The following is a 17,352-nucleotide window of genomic DNA, read 5'->3' as shown; positions in this document are numbered from 1 at the left end:
CAACTACTCTGGCGTCTAGTGATGTCGTGCACGTCAGTAGGCTCAAGCGCTACTACACTGCTTCAGAGTCCAGCCTTTAGTCGCTCCGGGACGGCGCTTTTGCCGCCGGGGGTAGTGCTACGGGGTAGCATTCCCAATGACGAAGAGCCGAGAGGGAAGAAGACGAAGACGACGTTTGGAAGCTAGCGCGGGCTGTTGCCTCTTGGTCAACTGCGGCGTATTGCCTTGTAAATATACTTGTAAATAGCTTTTCGTCGGTGTCTTCCTACGTAACAATATTAATGTAGGCTGCGCATCCTTTATTGACATTTGATACGGACCACGCCCCCGGCCTTCGCCGGGTTATGCCACCGTAGGAAAACCATTGTGAAACATTCATGCACAGCTTTTGTTGTACTTATTTTAGAGCGCAGCTCTTAGTCGCCTGTTCCCGCGTTGAGCGTCGGCATGTCTCGGCATCGCTCGTAACCTTGCGAACGAGCAGAGCGAAGGATGAAAGTGCGAACGCGGAGCGGAGCGGGCGATAAAAGACGACGATAGCGAAGCGAGCGCGAGAAGGAAAGCGGAGGAGAAGGTGATAGCGAAAGCGCCAGAAGAAACGCGTAGTGCCGCGCAAGACGGGCTTTGCGGGGATGATGGCTACGAGATGGCGCCAGAGTGGCGCGCGTCAGACATATGGAAGCGCTGCATGAGCGGAGGTCTGTCTGCGGTGGCCGATGTGAATCGCCGCCACGCGTCACCCACGCGCCACTTCTAGCGACCTCCCGATTAGCGAGGCAGATGAGCCACACTTCGCTCCGTTTCCAACGCGCCGCACGAGACAGATTGTCCGCACCAGCCAATATATCGTGAAATGGAAACACGTGCAGAGATGCGCTCAAATTTCGCACTAGGGAGTATCGTAATTGTTGGTGAACGTTTTTTTTTTAACTTTCTTTACATATTTTGCTGTGTCAGACTTGAGACATTGCGGGAATGGGTACAGAAAAGGGAAACAATGCATAAAAACAACAAAAAATGGCTACACAATATTTGCATGCACGGTATGTGAAATTATGCAGTACAGCGTCTGGGTTGTTCTATACTTTTGAATTGTCTATAGAAAAAATGGCTGTGGCTTAGGTAAGGTTAAGCCCAGGATGCGAAGCATACTAGCCTTTATTTTAGTTGTTGAACCACTGTTTAGCCTGGTGAACTGCTGTTGCTTGGCTATATTTGGTTCGGCTAGACGAAGAAACAACTCATGCATTACTTCTTCGCCTTCAAGAGTGGAACGCGACAGCGTTCCCGTCGACCCGCCAAGGGGTGTAAGACAATGGGCTACAGGGCAGCGACTACGCGCCCCGCATTGGACGCGGTGAGCGTCGAGCAAAGCAGCGTTCGGCGCGGCAACGAAATGTGCGCCTGAGCAAGAGACGCACGCCTTAGAAACAGCGCGTTTCTAAGGCAACACCGCATTCACTAGAGGCGCTTTTGTACCGCTTTGAAGCGTTGTACTCGTGGCTCAGTGGTAGCATCTCCGTCCCACACTCCGGAGACCCTGGTTCGATTCCCACCCAGCCCGTCTTGCAAGAGTTGAGCCAAAGCCACTTCTCCTCTGTCGTGACGTCACGGTGTCACGTGATTTCATGGTCACCGCCGCGCCTGAGGAGCTGGGTTGAGCCCTCGTTCTCCTCTGTCGTGACGTCACGGTGTCACGTGATTTCATGGTCACCGCCGCGCCTGAGGAGCTGGGTTGAGCCCTCGTAATATGCTTCGCATAAAAGAATGACAACCGTAAGCAGTCCAAGCGCCACCTAAAAGGAATAATGTAAAGCGTGTCTGTTCTACGGGCAGAACGTGTGGAGGGGCTGAAAGACGCAAAAGGAACGTTAACGCATATTGAACAGTGTACAATTTTGTGCAGCATGCTTTATTCGTTCACAAGCCCGTCTGTTAGCCAACGGTTCAAGTGGAGCGCAATGAAGGGGATAATTACGATCATACCAATTAAAAGTGAACGAGACTTTCTTTTTTTGCACAGATTCGAGCCTCGATATTTCGGATGTAGTACATTGAGGTGACCAAACAACTGACGCGTACTGAAAAACAGGCCTCACAAGGGGCTTATAAGCTGCCAGTTTACATTTCTTAGTTGCTGTTTTTAGGGTTATCTTCTAGTAGCCCAGCTTACTAAGCGACTGTACATATACTGAGTGGACATGTTTGTTAACATGGACTTCAGGTCGGGGGAATACGTTACGCCGAGTTATTTGAAAAGACTTACGCGGTCTAAGGTGTGTTCGTAACTATTGCGTGTCAAAGTGAGGTGCTCTTTATTTTTAATTGACGCCGTTGCTGCTATGTTTAAGTTGATTTTCATCTGTCACCTCTCGCACGACTCACAGGAAGATGCAAACACATTATTTAATAAAAATTGGTCATTAGTGTAAGCGATATTATTGTACAAAACAAGGTCATCTGCGTAGAGCCGGAGTTTGACTGTAGTGCCACGAGTAACATATGCTAAATCATTAGCACAAATAAAGAGGCACAAGCACAGATCCTTTGGAGCACATCAGAAGACAGACTGACAGCAGATGAACATTGGCGAATGAAGTTGAGAGAGAAGGTGAGTAACGTTGTGTCCAACCTAGCAATCCTCTTTCGTAATTACCACAGAGAACAGCACCTGCTACACTAAAACACATGCTCTGGGAATGTGAGGCAAAGACTAAAGACACTAATGCCGATGTTCTATCGGCGAGGTGAGCCGATGCCCTGCACAGCTCCACGCTCGCTGACCAAGTCTGGGCCGTCCAGCAGGTCCACGAAATTGCGACTATAGACAACGCTTGGACGTACCGACGTGGGAGACCTGAGCCCGGGTCATCAATCTGCAGGACACTCAATATAGGCTTTTACCAACCAACAGTCTCTGGCTTTAGAAGAAGTTCGCTATGACACACCATGTGAAACGCCTTCGAGTAGTCAATAAATATCGGTTGGGATGATGCCTTGTCGTGCGTAAATTTCAATAGCTGCGTAATTGTTCAAGAACCAGTTCGGAAACCGTGCTGCTGTTGAGAAAAAAGTATGATCATATCTGAGGAATTGCATTGCGTGCTTGTGGATTATATGCACTAATAGTGTACAGCACGTCGATAGCAACGATAATGGCCTGTAATTAGCCATCAGTTGTCTATTAAGGGATTTAAATTTTGGTGCAATCTCAGCAGTGGGTGCCTGTATACCAGTGGGTCTCCGAACGTCACAGAGAAGGCACGGTTGCGAGCAGACAACGCGGCACCGCATGAAGATATCTTGAGGGGCATAAACGCCCTTGCTGTTGTCCGAAGAGGCTGTAAGGAGCTACTGAGATATACTACCTAAAACCTGTTGTCCCACTGTCTCATTCATGTAAGCGCTCCCGGCCTACGTTTTGACGAGTTGGTCACGTGATCTTACGGTACACGCGGGAATCTTTGGTGAGCAAAAAGCAAGCCGGAAGCGCGTTGGCACCGCTGATAGCTCCGGCTATCGCGGGTGTCCATTTTTTTTCAACATTCGAACATTTCACATATATGTGCAGTGTGTGAAGCTGGTCCGATGTCTGTGAAGTTGGTCACGTGGCAGAGGTGGAGAGGGTATGAGAGAGCTTAGAAGAGCAAGGACGGTAAAGAAGCCAGTCGGAGCTAGGAAGGAGGGAGAGAGAGCAGCGCGGCAGCGAATCGATGCTCGAGAGAGAGAAATGGCGGCGGCGCTGGGGCACTGGCGCCTGAGCCCGCTGCAAACCACCGCCAGCTCCACTTCGCTCCAAAAAGGCAGGACATATGTCAAGTGAGAAATAAAACAGACCCGTAGTATAATTTGCGAAGCCAATGAGGTGCTAGCACATTTCTGTCGTATTTACCGCTCATTCACCGCTATATTTATTGCGATAGCACTTATATGGACACTCCTGGCCTATTTTCGTCATCGCCGTCGCCGTTATGTTCCGTATAAAGTCCAAGGGCGATAACACAGTCGCCGCGCGTCGTATGCTGCATGTGCGAGTGAAAGAACGCGAGGGAAGCCGCAGATCGCGGTTCAATTTGGCGCGCGAGAAGGAAGAAAGCGGAGACCAAGCGCGCCGTCTTCCGTCGCGCGAAAGGCCATGGGGTGATAGGAGGGAGGGAGCGGGGCGGTCTTGTGCTCGCGAGTCGAACATATTATGTCGCCGCCTCTCACGTTCGGCCAACATCCGATCGTTTTCCACAGCTATCTGCGAGGAAAGGATTGGGGCACAGTTCGTCGCAGGCGAAGAGCGTCCCGATGTAGCGCTGACCGGCAGATTTTGGCAGCGAACTCACGTACTCGGACAAATCCACTGCGGCAGATGCCATGGTACAGCCATAGCGTGCGAGAAGCCTTTTGCCCACCAGGTCTCTGCATATGACGCGCGCACTGCGCTTGGCGCGGGGCCCATGACGTCACACTGCTTACGAGAGGGACAGGCCCATAGAGCACTATCGCATATCGTGACTCAACGCACCTGCCGATTCGGAAGGCGCGGAATGTGGCCAAACGACGTCAAACAGACGACACGGGTGAACACGTCTGAGGAACATTTACCTCACCTATTTGTTAAAGAGTCCTGCAGCTCTCACTGCGCTGCAAGGAGTGTCTCAACTATAGCACACAACTTACACTGTTTAAAGAACTTTGAAAAGAAAAGATTCAGATAAATGATCGTTAAAGCAAAGCCTCGTTGTCACCATCTGCATCTGTCTCCATTACAGGATTCGGGTTACACGCAACGTTACCATTTGCAACAAGACAATCATCGACTAGCAAAAGCTACAAGCCACAGAAACACGCATTTGCAGAAGCCAAATGGGAGAACGACTACATCGCTTCTAAAGATGACGCCGTGCTTACGCTTCGGTCGCTATTCTTGCGCTGTTCCATAAAGAACGCAATAAGCTGTCGTAGCAGTGCATGTTTTTGTAGGTGATTGAAAATATCTTCTGGAGGCAGGACTGAGTTCGGCGAACTGACTACCCACTCCGGTGAAAGTTGAACATGTAAGAGGAAGAAAAAAAAAGATGGAGTGAAGACACGTGCGGACACACTCGAGGGTATACCTTTTTGTAACATGCGAGAATTGTAATCCGCGGGCTCAAAGAACGTAGTAGTTGCCTTGTGGATTTCGGCATGGTCTTTCAGCGTTTAAAACCTACCAGCGCCACTAGAGGATTAACACCAATTAGAGCACAGAACTTTTTAAAGCTTTCTCAGCATCCCCCATTCCAGGTAGAATCGGCTTCGAGGAGTCGTTGATGCATGTGGACTCCTTAAAGGTACCCTTAAATGGTACGGTCTAGGACAACACGAAAGCTTCGAGGCTGGCGCTACGGGAGCGGTCGTCCCGCATTCGAGAGACAACTGCGCACCAACAGCAGCAGCAGCACTGGGAATGTGCGTTGCCAGCTGTCTCCGCTCCACTGAGGCGCGCAGAGCTCGGGAAGCTGCGCAAGGCTCCCATCGCGTGGACGGACCCTCCGCATTCCGAGGCCCTGGACTCCACGGACGCTCGCCTGTCCGGCCGCCGGAGTGACGTGTGCGCCGCTGCCCGCAAGCGGTTTAAACATAGCCGCGGCTCCCCTAACTCGTGTGGGGGGTGGAGTGCACCCTCCCCCACCCCCTTTCCGGCTCTGACTGCAGGACAGGCGTCAAGCAGTCTGCTGGCCTCGCAGCCCGACAGCCGCAAGTCTTCTGCGCGCTCCTTTCTTTAGACTCTTTCCGGTTCCCCCTCCCCCTCCTCACTTCCGAATGCGCACCCAGGGACGACGACGTCACATATTTTTGCCCGGCGAGCGAGGCATGCCGGGAAAGTGGCGGGCGTTTGAGGAGGCCGGCTAGGTCGGTGCTCGTGAGAGGGCATGTGGCGAAGACGAGGAGGCGGGCTCTGCGAAGATTCCAGAAGTGCCCACTGAAATCTGCCGCCTCGAGAACGCTGTGGCTCTGCGGTGAAGCGATGACGAGGAGCGTGCAGCAAGGAGAGGCTTAACTACACAGTGCTGGTTCTGTGGGCCGCGACGCAGCGGTTAGCTGATGGTTTTGCCTTAATTTAGGTCAGAGACTGGCTGTGTTTAGAACCACACAACTCGAGCGTCGGCGCGTTATGAGACGGGTCAAACAGTCCGCGAGAATCGCTGACACACGCGATACGCTGGTTATCTCTAACGAGGTTACATAAACGCACGTCTAGTTTTGTAGGTTGCACAGGAGGTCCGGAGTGACGTAATCATGCGCGATAGGGTTGCGCTCTAAGTTGATCGTATCCTCCTGAAGCAGTTCTAAGGTTGGGGCCTCCACCGGTTTCTTTTTTCGCGGCACAGCAGGTTTTTTTTTTCCCAGCACAGCCGGTGTTTTCCTAACGATGCCGGCTGCCAGATCAGCCCCCACACAGACAGGCCATTTGTGAGTTTTCTGGTTCTTTATATTTGAATCACCAAACAACTTATGTTGCTAATGAGCCGGCAGGCGTTCATGCATAGAAGATACCTTAATTGTTGTTAACAGATTTTTTCCTCCGTTGTTAAGCTTTGCACATGTTTGAAGGCCTGTGTGCTGCGCCAATATAACCTCATGCCAACTTACACGATAATGGTATACGGGACATGTGAGTCTTTTCCAATAAGGGAGCTTTCTCTGAGCCCAAGAGCACCTTCTCACTTATCGCTGTGCTCAACAAGTTCAATGATCGACCTCTGTCAGAAGAGACAACCCTCCATGCATAGACATGAATATATATTGTATCAGAAGACTGTTAAGGCATTGTTGTGCTTTCTTGCAATCTAGCGGGCTCAGTGAGCACCTGTTGTACTACCCATATTTTTTAAAGAAAAGGTCTTCTTCGCTGACTGCATTTCTTGGACCTGGCTACCTTGTAACTACACACAGAAGAAAAAAAGCGGTTGGTTAGCTGACTTGTAGTTGTCGTAGGGAACATGAAAATGGTATCAAATGGTACCATAAATTGTACCATGGTTCGATAGAAATGGTATTACAGTGCACAGTGGCGTTCAAATATTGAGAAATCTTGAGAGTTTAGTATTTAAACACTCGTTCGGTTGTACGACTTGGGCTGCTGAATCCCCTGAAGGGGCACACTGCAGAGGCGCTCCTTAGCGATGCCATTGACTCGCGCCTGCCGTGTCTGGCTTTTGTTTCCCGCATGGTGAACGTCTCGTAGACTGCAGCAGACGTGACATATACCTCGCTATACACCGCAGCGCTTGCCTGATTGATAACGCCGGCGTTTTTCTCTATCGGCAGGATAGCTGAGCTGTCTCATTCTACTGCCCTTATCGTACCGAACGTCTGGCGCGCGTTTACGCCGCCGACGTTCGACGCGTAAGCATCAATAAATTCCGCAGCTCTTGTCTCCGTGGAATCTCTGTTTACGTCTTCGACCGCAGGCATCAACGTCAGTAAGCAAACAGCGCTCTTTCAGTCGCGCCGCCGCTTTTATCACCACAGGGGTGCACCGTAAGTGCTTGTAAGCACCGTAAGGCATTCGGAGTCTATAGCGGCGCAGAATCCAATTCGGCGGCTGCGGATTACGCCGAGAAACGCCCCTCCCCCCCCCCCCCCCCCCCCAGCGTAGATCGGTTTCAGGCCAATTTCTGCTGCCGCTGCTGTTCGAATACCTCGCCGTGGACCAATCAGAACACGAGCCAGCAACTGAGCCTTTCCCCGCGGAAGTCTGCAAATGGCTCAAGTAAAACTCTTGCTTGGGCTAGTTGGTTCATGCTTGAAGTAGTAAAGGCAAGGCGCAGAAGACCAGGACTCAAGAAGAACACAAACGGCGCCGGTGCTGTCGTTTGTGTTCTTCTTCCCGAGTCCTGGACTTCTGCGCCTTGCCTTTACTACTGCAAATGGCGCCGATCGCGTTCGAATTCGGTATCTTGCAGTCCACTCGTAGTTGTCTCAAAAGCCCGTGTCGAGTGCCGAGATAGTGGCTGCGTTATTGGAGGCCGTAGATAATTAGCTAGTTCGGTACGACAAGAAAGACGCCAAGCACAAGTATAACGGGAGGCTACAAGCTTGAACGCCAGTATCACTGACGTGAACAATAAAAAAAAAGCTCTACGCGAGCGCAGAAAACCGGAAAAAGAAGAGAAAAAGAAGCACTCTGGGCCGATAAGACTGTGCGGCCATGTTAGCGCATACTCGGCAGATCGCGCTAGAAGTAACATATCGCGCTCTCTCCTTGTTTTTTGTAGTGGTTCAAGAGATGGCATGAGGCATTTGGCCGGCAAAACGTTACACGATACCCCAGACGCCGATTGTTCCATTGTGAACGAGCCATAAAGCTTCAGCAACCGCTGCGACTCTGCCCACCAGTCGCTTATTGTTTGCAACATAGCGTGATTTCGGCATGTCTCTCCGTTTTACAACATGAGCTTTTAAGGAAACCAGCCTCGACTTGCCCCTTGGTTCAGGGTATTTTTCTTTTTTTGAAAGCGGAGTTCTTAGGCGTCCGTTCCTGCGTTGAGCGTCGGCATGCCTCGGGGTTGTTGTACCTCGTAACCGAGGGAACGAGCACAGCGAAAGATGAAAGCGAACACGGAGTGCAGCGGGAGACGAAAGAAGAGAGCGCAAGGAGGAAGGTGGAGTGGGAGGCTACAGTGAAAGCATAGGCGGAAGGCGGAGGAGGATAGCATGACGAAAGGGGGGAGGAGGAAAGCTGAGTGCCGCACGAGACTACGACATGGCGCCATAGTACAAAGGCTAAAACCTTAGACGGCTCATGAGACGAGAAATCTGATATCCAGCGCTACGCCGTGCAGCGTTGTAGCACCAAAGTTCACAGGGAGTCGAGCCCTCGACCTTTGGCCGGAGCCGAACCCACTACCTGTGGTGTTAACTAAGACGAATTTCGTTAAGATCCACGACCTTTGGTGGAAGTGAGAGGCCATCAATTGGGTGAACTACGCCATCAATTGCTTTATAAGGAAGCGTGAAGCCGAGGCGAAGTGTCAGCATGAACTAGGGTGTTAATTAAGGCAAATTTAATCAAGAAACAGTTAATTAAGATAGAGATAATTAAGCCACTCGAACCCACGACCTTTGGTGGCAGTCGAAACCACTTGGAGATATAGGCGAACCGGTCATTTCTCCCCGTTGGATTCCAATTGACATTGTGAACGTCGAGAGTCGGACCCTCCATCTTTGGTGGGAGTTGAACTCATGACCTTTGGTGTTAATTAAGGCGGAGTTAATTAAGGCACAGTTCATAATGATATAGTTAATTAAGGCACTCGAACTATGGACCTTTGGTGGGAGTCGAACCCACGTGGAGATATCGGCTAACCGGCGATATCTCCAAGTTGGATTTCAACTGACTTCGTGAAGGCCGAACCGGCGACCTTTGGTGTTTATTTATTTATTTATTTATTTATTTATTTCACGTACTTTCAAGGCCCGAAGGCGTTACAGAAAGGAGTGGAGTCAAAACAAGAAGTAATGCAGTAAAAAATACAAACAAAAAAATTACCGACGATTACGTTACTTCCTAATGCGAAATTTGAGCGCAGCAAATAAGCTGTTTCACCTTTTCGATAGCTCTGCTTCGGCGACGCGTACTCCTGGATCATCTCGACGGCGGCGACGGTAAGCTTCTGCTTCGGCGGCACGCACCTCTGGATTCTGACAGCGACGGCGCTGGGCCTCTGCTCTGGCAGCTCGTTTAGCAGCAGCAGCAGCAGCAGCAGACGGAGGACTTCCATCGGTCGTCTCGCTCATGGCTCAGAAAGAACTGGCAGATAATTTCGCAGTGGCGAACGGCAGCGGCAATTTCGGCTCGGGCGGTGCACATATACAGATCCGCCGCCACCGATCTGGCTCTCTGATTGCCACCACACAGGGCGAACGGCAGCGGCAATTTCGGCTCGGGCGGTGCACATATACAGATCCGCCGCCACCGATCTGGCTCTGATTGCCACCGCACAGGGGTTGCATTGGAGGAGGAGCGAAGAAAGGAATTAAGTTCGAGCCGGCGCTTTGACAACCGGAGACTCGCAGGAAGAGGGGGGAGGGGGGCGGCGTGTACACCCAGCGGCAAACGATGGGGGCAGAAGCGCGCGCAGCAAGCGGACAACACGATAAAGGGAGGAGGGAAGAGATAGCAGCGACTGACTGATGCCGCTGACGCCGATAGTGAGTCAACCCCAGCTGCGGAGTTGGTTTCAGGGACAACGCCGCCGATGCCGACACAAACAATATGATACCCTCGCTTCCGCAGCGCTAAGAACCAGGTCTAGCCGTGGGAAGGTGGTCACGTATTCGTCGACGTGCCGGGGCCTACGTGAAATAACCGGCGCGTCGGCAACTGAAGAGCACCCTATCCGCCACACAAGAACAGGGGGGGGGGACCCTTTCCTCCTCTTTCTGCATGGCGGCGACGGTGTTCTATGCAGTCACGTTATCTTGACTCTCTAGCGGCGTCAGCGGCATCCAGCGGTATCAGTCGGTCGCTGCTAGCGCTGGGGGGATGAAAGGGGGGCGGAGCTGGTTACGAGGCCGACGACAACGCCGACGACGACGCGAAACCAGGAACGGACGCCAAAGAGCTGCGCTCTAAAAAGTATTAACAAAAAATATTAACAAAAGGCATTCTGAACGGCGGTCTTGAAGTTAGTAGGGTCGGTGATGAGTGCGATTGAGGCGGGAAGGCGATTCCAGTCCGTGCTTGTCCTGGGGATGAAGGAGTCGCCGTACCGCTTAGTACGGCACAATGGCACCCCGATTTTAAGGCTGTGGTCAGTGCGGGCAGAAATCACTCGAACCTACGACACAACATGGAGATATGGGTGAACGGGCCATATCTCTAAGTTGGATTCCAACGCACATTGTGAAGGACGAGAGTCGAAACATCTAACTTTGGTGTTAAGGCGAAGTTCAATAAGACAAGGTTAATTAAGATATAGTTAATTAGGACACTCGCACCCACAGCCATTGGTGGGAGTGGAACCCGCGGCCTTTCGTGCTAATTAGGGCCAATGTAATTAAGGCACAGTTAATTAAAGCACGCGAATCCACGACCTCTGGTGGGAAAAAAGAATAGGAAGTAACAATGCATTCGAATGAAAATGTCAAGTAATGTAAATAATTAAGCGGGCAGGCTTTCACCTTCATCCTCTCTAGCACATGCTAAAGTGAGTGTCAACTTTGGAAACCCGATTATATGAGCGACGCGAATTGTGTAGTACTTTCTGCAAGCCACGCGATTACCCTGGAACCTTCGACGAGTTGTGTGTGAAAGCCGACGTGCTTGACCCGCAGATCAGATTTTCGATTACCGCCGACTCTGCTCGCCGCTATCGTTGTGCTTGAGTGTTAGTTGTTTTGCAACGCTTCACTCCGTTTGCGACGGGCCGCATGAGACAGATGAAAACACGTATGGAAATACGCATGAAAACACGTATGGAGCTGCGCTCAAATTTCGCATTATAGGGAGTATGGCAATCGTCGGCGAATTTTTTTCGCCACTTCTGCGTCGCAGCCTCTTTCCATCGTGAAAGCAATTTTACGGACGCTCAAAGCGCACTGTCATGGTAGCAGCGCGCGTGCGTTGCCGCGCCTGGAGGGTTGAAAGGCCTCTAGAGACTCGAGACGAGCAGTGCGTTTGTCTGCAAAAGCGACAAAGCCGAGAGCATAGAGGCTCGAGAGACGAGCAGTGCGTTTGTCTGCAAAAGTGACAAAGCCGAGAGGACAGAGGCTCGAGAGACGAGCAGTGCGTTTGTCTGCAAAAGTGACAAAGCCGAGAGGACAGAGGCTCGAGAGACGAGCAGTGCATTTGTCTGCAAAAGTGACAAAGCCGAGAGGATAGAGGTTCGAGAGACGAGCAGTGCGTTTGTCTGCTGAAGTGACAAAGCCGAGAGGATAGAGGCTCGAGAGACGAGAAGTGCGTTTGTCTGCAAAAGTGACAAAGCCGAGAGGACGCACCGTCACGATCCGCTCAATCGGCTCTGCTAGAGTTTGCAGGGCAGCGTCGAGGCTCCTTCTGCGGGCACGAGCGTTGAGCGCATGCAAATAAGCGTTGCTGCACGCACTGCTGCATGCACGCCACACCGCGGTGATATCAAGATAAGTTTACGTAGTCCTTTCTTTGGGGACGCCCACCAACGCCGACGCTTATTCTTCGGTGTCATCTCGTGCACCATCGCGATGCGACGCCGCCAACGCCGCTGGCACGCTCGTTACCATGCCTGCGTTCGGAGACGCCTTCGGCGCGAAGCGAAACCTTGCCATCGCTTTTTTTTGGCCTTTGGGCGAAACTCTCAATTTGATTCGTACACGTGCAAGATCACGTGCGCACACGTGCACCTCTTGACGCATGCGCGCGCAGGCAAGAGCTTGCGGGTGACCTTGACATGATCGTCACAGCCGGGCGAGAGGACTTGGAAGACACCGAACAGACCCTGTGCATGTATTGGTGATGACTCTAATTAGTGCCCCATTAGAATACTAGAGCCCGTAATTGATTAGCAAGGTTTCGATCCTGCTAACGAGGGCAGGCGCCGTAGTGGCAGACCGCCATATTCTAAAGTCTTTCACTGGTCATCATGCAAATTGCGCACACTTTTGTCATCTCTTTGAAGGCTGAAGCGCAATCTAACGATTGCAATGAGAAAACTGATGCGGGGCTTTTGGGGTGGGGCTTGCTCTCAAATGATGCTGTACTGAATGTACATAAGCAATATTCTATGCTTGCGTCACTGATGTCAGCTTTGGAATAGAAGAACCTAAATCTCAATGGCTCTTAAGCAGGCACCGCAGTCACTCTGGTCAATATTACGCTCTGACTTGATTTTTTTCTACCTGTAGCTTGTAATCTTGAAGCCCTTTCAAACAGTGACGAAGAATTTCATCTGCAGGGCCCATCTTTCTTTCCAGCATCTGTAATACATACAATAGTAGAGTATAGTTTAGCATTTTATGTGTCAGCGAAGGATAGTGTTGGTGCTGAATTGACGACAGACAAATAGGGAGTTAGAGAGAGAATACTCTACAACTGTGCGCATGTGAGGTGAATTTTTCAGCGCGGACATTGCATAGCAGTAGGGAATAGGTCGGGCATGTTGATTATTCATCGTTACACAGTGCTTGTCCAGTCAAGACCTGTCCTTTGTTCTCACTGCACTTTGTATTCTATGTAACACTGCATAGCGTTGCTTTTAATATCGGACAGGTTTCGCCGGCTTATCGTTGACTGACAGCTAAGTCCGCCAATGTTTGTGAGAAAAGCGTTCCAGGTAATTGCTGTGCCAAGAGCTACCAAGCAAACTACTCCAAGCTGAAAAGCACAGAAGCACTGACGTGGACATGATAAATCTGGGTCGTAGCCCTTGGTCGTAGCCTTGCCTTTTCTCGTTCACCCTCGCCACTTAGGCTCAGATTCAGCCCCGCACCCGCCTCGTTCTGTGGGGTCCGCCGTGCAATGGCTTCTGACAACTTCACCGGGATGACGGACCCGCTCGTCAGCGGTTCGTGATACCACATGGCCATCTTCGACTCTCAGGAAGGGGGAGGGTGGAGGAGGGGGGGAAGGGAGGGGAACACGCGTTCTACTTTCGCGTGCTCTGGTGCATGAAAGATGTCGTAAGTATTGGTTCATTACACGTTCGAGGAACTGAGGCAGCATAACCCGATTATGGAGTCAACAGCTGTCAACAAAAGCAGAAATAAAAAGAAATGAGACCTACATTTGGTGTTACATTCATGTCCGTACTATTGTGAAAAACGAAGTGACAGCAGCACGTCTGTCGGTCAGGGTAGCTGGGTGCGACTGCTCATTACAACCACGTATTCCCTTGCCCGTGCGCGTGATGATGGCATGTTTCTTTCTCCTGTTCTCAAGATCATGAGTGCACGGTTCCTCGCTTCTTTCAAGTTTATTCATTGGGTTGCAAATTTCGGCCTTATATGTTTGAACTGGAAGGTGACATGTTCAGCATACTTTTCAAGATTACTGGTAAATTTTCGTTCAGCTTTGGCCATCGTGAAGCGGAAACAAGCTGCCGCCATTTACATTTAACAGTCTTAGTCTCTTTAACGTGCGCCCAAGTCGAATTACTGCACAAGAAATTTCGCTTACTTCCACAATTGAAACGAGGGCGCCATTTGAACCCGTGGCCTCGTGCACAGCAGCGCAGCAACTGAACATCACAGCCACGGAGCAACCGCGGTTAATCATAATGACGACTGAAGTGACCCGAGCAATGTCACCGATTGCTGGTATTCGCGTCAAACCCCAGCACAGGCTACTATTTAAAGTACCTAATCAAAACTAGCTGTTAGTTGTCGAGCTAAAGTGATCTACCATACTTTTGAACTGCTATTGAAGGCGTCAACGGATGTCTTGTTTATCCCTGCCCGTCAGCGCTCAAAATAAACCATCGCCTTTATTATGTTTGCTGGATGCGGCACCTTTGGGCGTCATGCGATGCTGTGGCGAAGAGACTTCAACGGGAGTGTCCCCCGTTGGGCAACAAATCGCCAAGTGTGCGAATCTCTCTGGCGAGTGCTTACTCTTACATTTTTCCCGTAGGCGTTATTCATTACTATGTCATGGTCTGGCATTATTGACAATTTCTGGCAAGCAGGATCTGCCGCGAGCAGTGACTTCCCTCTTCTATCTGAAGTGGTACGTGGAAAAGCGCCACACCGTTTATCTTCAGGGCGCTTGGCCGATTCTAAATTTGAACTTCGTGCCCAACGAAGGGCTTCAGAAAATTTTCCGCCCACTCAGGCCCGCGAACTGCGTGCGGCGACACTGATACACGACTCCTTTCTACGCTGTGTTAGAAATAGACGTGGACCTGTTTTATCGCTACCTCTCTTCTTGACTTGTATAGCGACAGTGTGCAACAAAAATGACAAAGAAATATTTGGGCACCTTCGGAATCGCATTTAGCAACTCCCACGAAAAATTATTGCCAGGGAAGGCCAGCTGTCGGTGATTTTCGCTAGGGTTGATCGTCCTAAAGCTAAAATTTCCATCATTAGCAAATCAGATCTGTCACCAAGGACGTCGAATTCATGTAATGAATAGTCTAAAAGCAAATGCTTTGCACAAATGCGAAGAATATTTCTACAAAAAACATTGTTTGTTTTTATTAAGTTGGAATGTCAGGAGAGCTTGTTGTCATTGACAAGATCGAGAAGCATTTATGGGCAGCATCTAGGAAGCTTCCCGGGAATTTCTAAGCCCTTTCACTGTCTTTTAAAGATTTCGGGTGCGCTTGTGTGTTGAAAGCTAGTGTTTATTTTCAGCAAGACTGAGATGTTTCGCGAACTCATGCGATATGCTCAGCTTAGTGTATCATGGTCTGGTGTTGTACCACTTCTCACTGACGAGGTACGGGATAACTTCGATCCGCCTTTGCGAAGTCGTGATCCGCGTTTGCGAAGTGTCGATCCATCCGCAGTGCTGTGCTAACAGTTCTTAAGCCGTGCATTTGGCAGATTTAGCTGTTCCTACTGGCTGCAAAGTGAATCGGCGAAGGCCTTTAGCAATGTACTCTTTTTCGACCGACTGACGTCCGACAAAGGGTACAGATCGCAATAGTCTGAGCTGGGCAGCTGACAGCCGAAGAAACAATCCCATATTACAGTGTCGTAGTGCTGATGTGAAAGAAGAAGGTGGTGTGCCAGAGCCCTGAGGTTCCTCCACCATCTGCTCCCGACGATGTGCGATTTCCAATTGGGGGACGCTTTTTGTACTGCATTGAAATCATTTAGGCATTCTGATCCACGGCTCCCCTATTGTTCCCGGCTGTCAATAGCCTGGATACGATCATGTTCTTTCTGAGAAAACGTAGACATCTGGCATAGGCGCTAAGCAAGTTCAAGTGTTTGTGTATCTAGGACGCGTAAGCTAGCGCTTTTTGAGATCCTTGAAGGTTCATCTTATGAAGAAGGCAAAAAGCAAAGCAATTTGCAACCTTTTACTTACGGTCATTGCACGGAATTTCTTCAGCCACGCCTCATACAAAAAATTTGAAAGCAGCCGATATACTCATGTGTTAGTGTTTGGGGTCCCGTCAGTACTGGAACTTGACGAGAAATAAACCTGTACCTGTATTCATAATGCTGTAGAAGCAGCCGCCGAATCACATGCACATATAGGGAGGTCCAAAGCTATACAAGAGTTACAACCCTGTGAAAGATTCTGCAACACCTTCATTCAACAAGAGGTAATCGTATTTGCATATGCATGTGATTGTTATTCCTCTGAGATAAGGACGACCAGTGTCCCAATTTTTCTCACGTATGTTAAAACCTCATTAGGTTATAATAGGACGCACCTCAGTTTGACACGATGTGGTGAATACCGAGGCCGATGATTCAGTATCCAGGTAAAAGTCTACTTTGGGTACATGATCCAAGGCCCATGCTTTGATTGACAGCATCTTCCTTGCCGTACAGCCGCTTCGTGTGCACCTCAGGAGGCACCAGCATCATCTCATATGTGCAGCGTTCAACAAACACGGCTGGATTCTCTTTCTTCAAGGCACATAATACTGTACAAATTTACGCCTTTTCGAATTTCAGTGACGACACTGTGGGATATGTTTAAAGTGCAGGTCCTTCACGCTGTGTCCAGAACACGGGGAATAAATTAAGAATGTTGAAAGGTGCTCTGAAACAGCTAATCCTGTCGCATATCAGAGCTAGATACAGTGCCACTTGCTCTTTACGGATGTCTCAGCCGCTCGCGTTTGAACCACTGCACTTGCGACACTTACAAATATCTCACGCCAATGCTTCAGATTGATCCCAGAAGGTCAACGTCGGTGGAGTAGACCGCGATCATTGAGGCACTGCTACTCATCTGTAACGACGTATCATGTCGGTGGATGTTGGGCAGCTGTCGGATTCTCAGTTAGCTATGCGAAAAGACAGATGCCGCATGAAGACAGGAAAGCAACTAGACCATGAGCATAGCGTTCCCGCATGCGGGTGCACTTGAAAATTGCCACTTCGTATACGGTTCCGTAGGTGCAATCAGCTAGGAGTTGAACATTTCATGCAGGATGCCCCGCGGCTATAAAAAAGACCGGCAGAAATTATGTCTACAACTGAAGACAGATGTAACACAATGCATCATACTTTGCGAAAAATTATCTGCTTTATCAATAACCGCATGCGACAGGTTTCAAACAACTTCTATCAGACTCCCGTAGGTTGCCACAGTTGGAACAACTGCCTTTCAGATGCTTCGCACGTCGTTCTGGACACAGTGTCGTACCACGTGTATTGTGCTTACTGCTCACTGAGGTAAATAGCTCGGGAAAGTTTACTACGCGTGCAAAATTG

The sequence above is a fragment of the Dermacentor albipictus genome, chromosome 10, assembly GCF_038994185.2.
Source record: "Dermacentor albipictus isolate Rhodes 1998 colony chromosome 10, USDA_Dalb.pri_finalv2, whole genome shotgun sequence".
In the NCBI taxonomy this organism is placed as follows: Eukaryota; Metazoa; Arthropoda; class Arachnida; order Ixodida; family Ixodidae; genus Dermacentor; species Dermacentor albipictus.
This window is presented reverse-complemented; position numbering follows the sequence as displayed.